The sequence below is a fragment of the Coptis chinensis genome, chromosome 2 (genome assembly GCF_015680905.1).
Source record: "Coptis chinensis isolate HL-2020 chromosome 2, ASM1568090v1, whole genome shotgun sequence".
Lineage (NCBI taxonomy): Eukaryota > Viridiplantae > Streptophyta > Magnoliopsida > Ranunculales > Ranunculaceae > Coptis > Coptis chinensis.
In genome coordinates, this window is record NC_141457.1 from 55,207,680 (window position 1) to 55,216,547 (window position 8,868).

Genomic DNA, 8,868 nt, shown 5'->3' on the forward strand with positions numbered 1-8,868 from the left:
CGGTCTCCATTGCTGACTATATTGCTGCAAAGAATCATATATTATGATGGGAGATAGTAAAAATTAACAAAATTCTTAATCAAGGCTTATGTGTGTACTTAGTCAATCTCCTATACTCTCCTATCCAAGAAACGGAATCCCTAGTTTACCATAGGTAGATAATCTCGACTTTCAATCCTCACCGGTCATACTCTCAGAAAAGAATCTCTCAGAAGATGGTCTACTATTTTACCTCATGTATGTGGGGAAAAGAATAATGCATATGAACATCCCACATACTACCTTGAAAAACAGACTTCTAAATGACAGTAGTCTCATGGAAAGAATGTCAATCACATATGAAGTGTCGGGTCCTTCACTTTAGCATCCTCTCACCTATTCTAGACTTCGTACCATACTGCAGTGATAAGTCATGGGCTGTAACTTGGCTTGGGTATTGGTTTATGAAGGAGGTGTTTTGGACGAGATTGATACAATGGCCGCACGCAATGATGGAGGTGTTTTGGACACCAATAATCCTGAAGCTATCCCACCCATGCAAGCACAACAGAGGAAGAAGCTGAGCGATTTCTATTCGCCAATCATTGGAGACCCACCAAGCAGTATTGTTTTTCCAGAGACAGAATCTAACCAGTTTGAACTTAGAGCATCTGTAATCTCTATGCTTCCAAAGTTCAATGGTTCGCATTAATGTTGACCATATGTTCACATGAACAAATTTCTATCAATCCTCAGAACTTTCAAGAACCAGAATATCAAAGATGAGAGTATCAAGTTGATTCTTTTTCCGCTCTCACTTTAAGGTAAAGCCTCTGAATGGTTAACTGCACAGCCAATCAATTCAATAGATAACTGGGAGAAGTTGAGAACGAAGTTTATGAACAAGTTCTACCCACCCTAGAAGACAGATGCCATGCGCCAAGCCGTGATAATTTCAAAGGGAAGGTGACTGAAGAATATCATCAAAGCTGGGAGAAATTCAATAATCTGCTAGTCTCATGTCCACATCATGGATATGACAAGAGCACACTGGCTCATTTTTTCTATCGAGGACTCTCGATGATGAACAAGCAGATGATACAGTCAATGCACAAAGGCCAGTTTACATCAATGGATGGAGAGGAAGCTTACAACTTTCTCAAAAATTTAGTTGAAGAAACACAACAATGGACTACTAGCAACGAGGATGTCGCTAGCAGGGAGGGGGAGCCAAAGCAATTTGGTTACCAAGTACATGAACAAGCAGATCAAGAACTGAAGTCTACATTGGCCAGCCTGGCCACCAGCATTGAAACTCTGAGTAAGAAATTTGACCAGTTCTCTATGAATCCCTCAAAGATCAACAAGTCTCAAGCTAAATCTCCCCCAGTCATGCAAGCTAGCCGATACTGTGAAGTCTGTTTGGACACTTCTCATGCAACTCTAGAATGTCCTGGTTACTATCAACATGCATCAGTTGGAGAGTACAATGTGAACTCATTTCAGAGGCCCAACCAAGGTGGTAATAACTATCAAGGCAATTATTGGAGATAGAACGCTGGACCCCCAGGTTCTCAAGATCAAAGTTATATTCCACAGATAGGTCAAGCTTCACAGTTGGTTCCTTAACAACAATTATACTCTCAGCAGAATTCCAATACAAGTAGAGAGTTAGTACCTGATCCTGGGAGAAATTATGCCGCACCTGCCAACCTGGAGAGTGTTATTACTTTGCTATCACAGAAAAATCAGAAGTTTGAAAGTGTTCTAGAGCTTCTTGCACAGTCTCAGCTCAATCTCCAACAATCTCAGGCAAGTCAATGTTCTAGAATGGAGTCTCTAGAGGCTAAGGTCGACCAACTCACTACTGCTTTGTCTGTAAAGACACAAGCCACTCAACCTAGCTTATTGGAACCAATATCGAAGAGTGAAGATGTATGCCACATTGGGACAACTTCTAGTACTGATAAACTCTATGATCATATCAGCTCAGTTACTACTCTCAGATCAAGATTGAACATAGACAACAAGGTTGACTTACCTTCTCATGATGACATTGATACAGAGCAATCGGTCAAGATTTAAAATAAAGTTCAAAAGGAAGTAGGGGAAATCCTTTCCACTCCCATTTGTCAAGATGACCAAGACGAGATATGCAAGAATGCCAAAGAGAAAGAAGAGCAAACACATACTGATGTGTTTGTACCAAAGGCACCTTTTCCTATGTTTTTTGCTCAAAGCAAAAAGGACAAGCAATTTTTAGAGATGAAGGAGGCATTTGAGAAAGATAATATCAATATCCCCTTTCAAAGCGATCAAGCGATTGCCATCATATGCCAAATTCTTGAAGGATGCATGCAACATAAAAGAAGTACTCATGTTCCAAAGCGGCGTTTCTAATTTGGACAAACAACATCTATTATCCATCAAGAAGCTCGGTCAAGCTCAAAGATCCGGGAAGTCCTACAATATCATGCAAGATAGGAGAAAAATTCACGGGTAATGCTCTTTTAGACCTTGGTGCTAGTGTTAATCTCTTGCCATATCATGTGTACCAAGCATTGGGCCTGGAGAACCTAAAGCCTACACAAGTCAAATTGAAGTTAGTTGACCGCTCTACCAAGATTCCCAGAGGCATAGTTGAGGATGTTCTTGTTCAAGTAGCCGATTTCTACTATCTAGTGGATTTCATTGTGATAGACACCCAGGAAGCCTTTGATAAAATACCAATTATTCTAGGCCGACCTTTCCTCGCTACCGCAAAAGCTTTGATAAATTGTCACAACGGTGAAATGAAGATCAACTTTGGTAAGATGTCCATGGACATAAATATCTTTCACTTGTTGCATAAGGATTGTGATGACACCGAAGGTGGAGAGGTGTACTTCCTTGATATCATGATACAAGAATCCTTCCCATTCGAAGATACAATTGAGAGTGCTCAATCTACAGAAAACTATAATGAACCTGAGAACCCCACCACAGAAGCGTTGCTAGCCATGTTCTTGGAATCTCTATAGAAAATTCAGGATTTAAGTGAGCAGAATGGAAAATTGGCAGAGAGAGTATCATACTTTGAGAAGATGAACTCTACATTTCAGGATGAACAACAGACTTCTGCCCAGAAAAATCAGTTACTAGAGAATCAGCTTAAAGAAGTTTTGGAAAAACAACAGAATCTAGAAACTGAAATGAGTCTTCTGAAGCAGAAAGTGGATCATTTTGATAAGAAGCATTGCACTGTTGAAGTTTCTTCTACACTATCACTGTTGAAGCCCATAGATCGAAGTATACCATTCATCCTGGTGGTACCAAAATGTACAGAGATCTACGTCGTCAGTTTTGGTGGCCGGGCATGAAGCGACACATTGCAGAATATGTTAAGAAGTGTGCCACATGCCAACAAGTGAAAGCTGAACACCATAGACCACCTGGTTTTCTTAAACCTCTGGAGATTCCGGAATGGAAGTGGGAGAATATAACCATGGATTTTGTATCCGGGTTACCGAGGACCAGTGAGGGGATGGATTCTATATGGGTCATTGTTGATAGACTGACCAAGTCTGCCCATTTCATACCTGTTAAGACTACTTACTCTGCTGAAAAGCTAAGTAGGATCTACGTGTCAGATGTACTGAGGTTGCATGGGGCACCACTCTCTATAATTTCAGATAGAGGTACTCAATTTACCGGTTCATTTTGGAGAAGTCTTCAAAGGGAATTGGGGACCAAACTGAAATTCCGTACAGCATTTCATCCGCAGACCGATGGGCAATCGGAAAGAGTCATCCAAATCATAGAGGATATGCTTCGGGCTTGCGTGCTTGATTTTGGGGGTAGTTGGAAGACTCATTTGGCATTGGCTGAGTTTGCTTACAACAACAGTTACCAATCTAGTATTGGTATGGCTCCGTTTGAAGCGTTGTATGGCAGACCTTGCAGAACACCTCTCTGCTGGACTGAAACCGGAGATAGTATTATGTTGGGGCCAGAGATGGTTAGTGACACCACCGAGAAGATTAGAGTGATACGTAATCGGTTGCTCACAGCCCAGAGTCGTCAGAAAAGCTATGCGGATAGGCGTAGACGTCCCTTGGAATTTTATGAAGGCGATAGGGTATTTCTGAAAGTATCTCCGAAGAAGGGAATTCAGAGATTTGGGATGAAAGGGAAACTTGCACCTAGATATGTGGGACCATTCCTGATTATTCAGAAGATCTCTGAGCTAGCTTATAAGCTCGAGCTACCAGAAAGGCTATCACGTGTCCATAATGTGTTCCATATCTCGATGCTACGCAAGTATGAGCCGGATCCACTACATGTTGTCGATTTGGAATCATTGGAGTTGGAAGAAGACATTACCTATCCGGAAGGGCCAGTTCAGATCCTAGATGCGAGAGAGAAGAGACTGAGGTCCAAGGTCATTCCATTGGTAAAGGTCTTGTGGAGAAATCACAATGTAGAGGAAGCAACCTGGGAGAAAGAAGCCGATATGAGGCGACAATATCCAGAATTGTTCGAGCAATAAGGTATGATTTAATTTCGAGGACGAAATTTTCTTTTAAGGAGGGTAGGATGTAAAGTCCTGAATTATTATTAAGGGTATTTTCGTAAATTTCATATCAAATCCAGGGTTGTTATGTAATTTGGTCGTCGGGTTTATATTTCAAAGGTACGTAACTTACCGAAACTTGACTCCGACTCATAAGTCACGTTAGGTAAGTGAACCATAGGCGAAAAATTTGACAAAAATGTCGATTAGCGGCTTTTCCGCGTCGAAGCTGGCACGAGTTAACAGCTTACACGCATGGGTAGGTTATTGTATAGCCTGCGGTGAGATAGAATATAGAAGACTAAATTTAGCGGGATGGGCCGAAAAATAATCAAGACGCTAAGTAGAATTAGTGGGGGTAGGAGTCTAAGTAGGACGTTAAGGTTAATTAGGATATATTGGGCTTGGGCCCAAATATATCGGCCGAAATAGAAACCACGAAATCGTGGAAACCAAAATAACGAAAAATCGCTGAAAATCCAACAAAGAAAAACTAAACTCGCGAAATCCAAAAAAAATCGCACCTTCTTCCCAATTTTAAGCCCTTTCAAAACCCTAGGAGAGAAACTCCCTTCTTCCCCAAATTCAGTGATTCAAACCAACAATTTAAACATCCAAACCTTAGAAATCGTGGAATTCGAGTGTGGAGATGCAAGAACTCTTTGAATTTCGTCGAATCGCAGAAAGAGGTGAGTGCGATTTCAGTATATATGTGCCGATTTGATTTAAATTGTTGATGGAATCGATATCTCGATTTTAATTGAGTGTATTGGGGGTGTTGAAGGTCGGCGAAGAGTGATGGACGAGCTGGAGTGGAGTGAAACTTGATGGTGTAGCCGAAAATTCTTGGATTTCGTCGTCATCGCCGGGTGGGTTTAATGGTTTCAAATAACTAGTTTAAACTTCGATGGTGATAGATTGTGATGCATTGATGGAGATATCGAACGGGGTGTGGTATTTTCGGCAAAGAGCGCTTGGAGTAGCTAGTGCATTCGAGCATACCGAAGAAAAAATGTGGCGCGACAGTTGAGTAGTTCCTCCAATCGATAGTGTAAACTTGATTTCGACTTGATAGGAGTGTATGGAGGGAATTAATTGAATAGGGTGTTTGATGTCGGCAAGAGCTTCGGTTTGGAGAAGGAGAGCTGCAATTTTGGTGGAGCCATGAGCTAGGAGCGATTGTTGCTTGGTCGACTTCGGTAAGAATTTGATTATTCATTACAATTTCAAAGGATTTTATGTCGATTTATAACTGTATAAGAGTTGATTGAGTAATGACCGAGGGATAAGGAACACCCACCGATTTTATTAATAGAATTAATGTTAATTGAGAGGTGTAGAATGGGTTGTAGTTAAAAATTTGGAATTGGAATTGGGATGGGATAGGATTGGCGTAGATATGAGGGCCTGCCATGGCTGAAATAGCCGTAGAGATCAGGTCCGAGTAATAAAGGTTTAAATGGCCCAGAGCTCTGCTAATCGTAGTTAGATAAAAATAAATACCCAAAACCAAATTCGTAGTGTCGAGATTCTTCTCGACTTACGTTATATAAGAATTCTCGTTCGTTCGATAATTTCTAATGGTCGACGTATATATATATGATGTGTAGGAGTAAATCTGAGGGGATTGATTAAGCGAGCTTGATTACATTAAGTGGGCTTGAGGAGAACGGAGCTTGCTAAGGTAGGAACCTACATACCAATATATAGTCTGCTTATTTTCATGCATGATTTGAGTTGTTTAAAATGTTAAGAAATAGTTTGCGTATCAACCATGCATGTATATATGATATTCATGTTTTTGCATTGTAGTTTTCCTCGATATGAATTAAGTATATGGATAGCTTTCGCGTGAAATGGTTTTTTCTGTAAAATCGGGGTAGCGAGGGATTGTTTTCTGGTTAAAAGTGAAAAACTGGTTTTGGGGAAAGGTTCGCGTCTCTTGTCTCCAGAGAAGGGAGAGAGAGATGGATTTTGTAATGCGGGTAAGGATTACCCGGTTGTTTGTAACTAGGTGCGAAGTTCTGGATTGGTCCCGGGATGGTCGTGTTATTTACGATGATTCGCCGTTTGGGAATCATCGGTTGTTATTTACTATGACTGGCCCGTTTGGGAGTCATAGGTTGTTCTGCTCGATTTCGGGAAATCCAGAACTCACACCTATATAATCAACAGATTTTAAAAGAAAAACTAGATATGTAACTAGAGTATTTGAAAATAATCGGTAATCTGAGTATATATATATAGATATTACTATGTTTATCACGAGGAGATTTAGAAAAGGAACCGTGAATTCCTATAAAGAAGGAACCGTTGTCGCATTTTGAGACGGCAGCATCATTTAGGATTCCAGGATTCCGTGGTGTACACCTTCGAGGTGGTGGGCCACCTTTAAAGGGATGCATCACCGGATGTAGTCCGGGAATTCCTTTTCTACTTTTCTAGATAACCATGCTTCAGAAGTGTCACATTTGTATGGTGATTAGCTTGAGTGGGGTTACATGTTACCTCGATGAGGTTTAGACGCGAGGAGGAGGAGAGTTTAGTCCACTCGGATGTGTCGGGGATCCCGAAAGCAGTCTCAGTGGTCGTCGAACGGTTGACCACCCGTAAGTTAGGTGACAGCCCCGTATGGGGGTCGGGTCACGGGGCCCACCCGAGCCCTAAAAGCTTTGGGGATTTTGTGTGTACGAACACAACAACGGCATTTCATCTCCCCGCCGGTAAAATCGGGGGAAAACAACGGTGCATGGTTCACACCGGGAATCTTGAACCGAGATTGCCCTTGCGGGTCAAAGTAGTACCCGGTCGTACCCTCACCATTCTAATAGGATCAGCCGCCACAATAGTTGTATGATGATTGTGAAAACTCTATTTTATATATCAATGAAGCATGTCAAGAGGGATTTCGCTAGTTAGTGATGTATATATACCTAGTCACAATATTTGAATACTATTATAGAAACCCTGCATGTTTTAAATGTTTTCTATAAGTAAACTATTTATTGGCTATGTGCGTTTCTACTGGGCATAGTTGTTTGCTCATCCTACTTAACATTTCAGACGAGCCAGTTGCGGAGGAGGGTTTCCCTAACCCTAGTGATGACGGGTATGGTGATTTGGGAGGATTTCCCCATGCTTGACGAGAGGCAGAGTCAAGTTTATATTTTGGACTGTATAGAGATGACCTAGGTTATTCTTTTGCTGTATATAATGAGCCTAGCTCTTTTCTTTGGATGTATAGAGATAGTTCCTTCTTTTGTTGTATATATAGAGAGCTAGGTCATTTTGATGTAATAATCGTATTTGGCAATCCGGTTCTCCTTGTTTTGTAGTTATATCGTCATATCCCTGTAGTAGTTAGAGTTAAGTGTAGTATATATGGTTGTTGGATGTATGTATGGTTGTTGGAAGGGAATTATAAGATGTCCGGGGTTTATGACAAAGTTATGACAGTTTTTAGGGTTCTTAACGTCGATCAAACAAAGGAAACTGCGAAATTCGGTAGAATCGGGATAGGTGTCTGCGCCTCGAGATTCATTCCACGCCCCGGGATGTGTGTTGGGGTCTCGGGGCGTGCAAGTCCAAGTCACATCTTTAATAGCTCCAATTCCTTGGCCTTCTCCATGATTGTCCACGGGCTTCCCATGTGATTCTTAATGCTCCGAATTGCTCCGTTTTACCCCTTTTTCTCTAATATTCCACAAAACTCTCTATTTGACCTGTAGAATCATAAAACATAACTTACAAAAACTATTAGTCCACTAAGATGGCTAAACAAGAGGCATAATCGAGGGTTAAATAACACTTTTTAAGCACTTATCACAACTCCTAACTAGCCTTTTGCTAGTCTCTTAGCAAATAAGATAAAAAAATAGATAAGTGATCAAAATCACATCCTAATAACAAAAATAAAATCCTAACTCACTTTTCAAGAGGCATCACGATTGCATTTACCATATGCAACAAGGCTTTAAACCTTTAAGTTCCCCAAAAAAGGACGAGTTATAGTCTCGGTGAGGGGTTTTCGGTGATATACCCACAAAATTAATCAATAGCATGTTCAAGAATGATAGTATTTTTCTGAGAGAGAAATTTCTTACCCACTTAGTGCTTACTCCAATAGACGGTCTCCATTGCTAACTACATTGCTGCAAAGACTTATAGATTATGATGGGAGATAGTAAAAATTGACAAAATTCTCAATCAAGGCTTATGTGTGTACTCAATCAATCTCCTATACTCTCCTATCCAAGAAACAGAATCCCTAGTTTACCTTTAGACATATAATTTTGACTTTCAATTCTCACTGGTCATACTCTTAGAAAAGAATCTCT

General features: G+C 40.8%; 1 long non-coding RNA gene across 1 annotated transcript; it reads left to right on the forward strand.

Moving 5' to 3' along the window:
- The first annotated feature begins 6,171 nt into the window (after positions 1–6,171).
- On the forward strand, positions 6,172–7,977 carry LOC147516674 (uncharacterized). The gene is made up of 2 exons (XR_015213719.1): positions 6,172–6,215; positions 7,595–7,977. It is a non-coding gene; the product is annotated as an uncharacterized LOC147516674 (long non-coding RNA).
- The last annotated feature ends 891 nt before the right edge of the window (positions 7,978–8,868 follow it).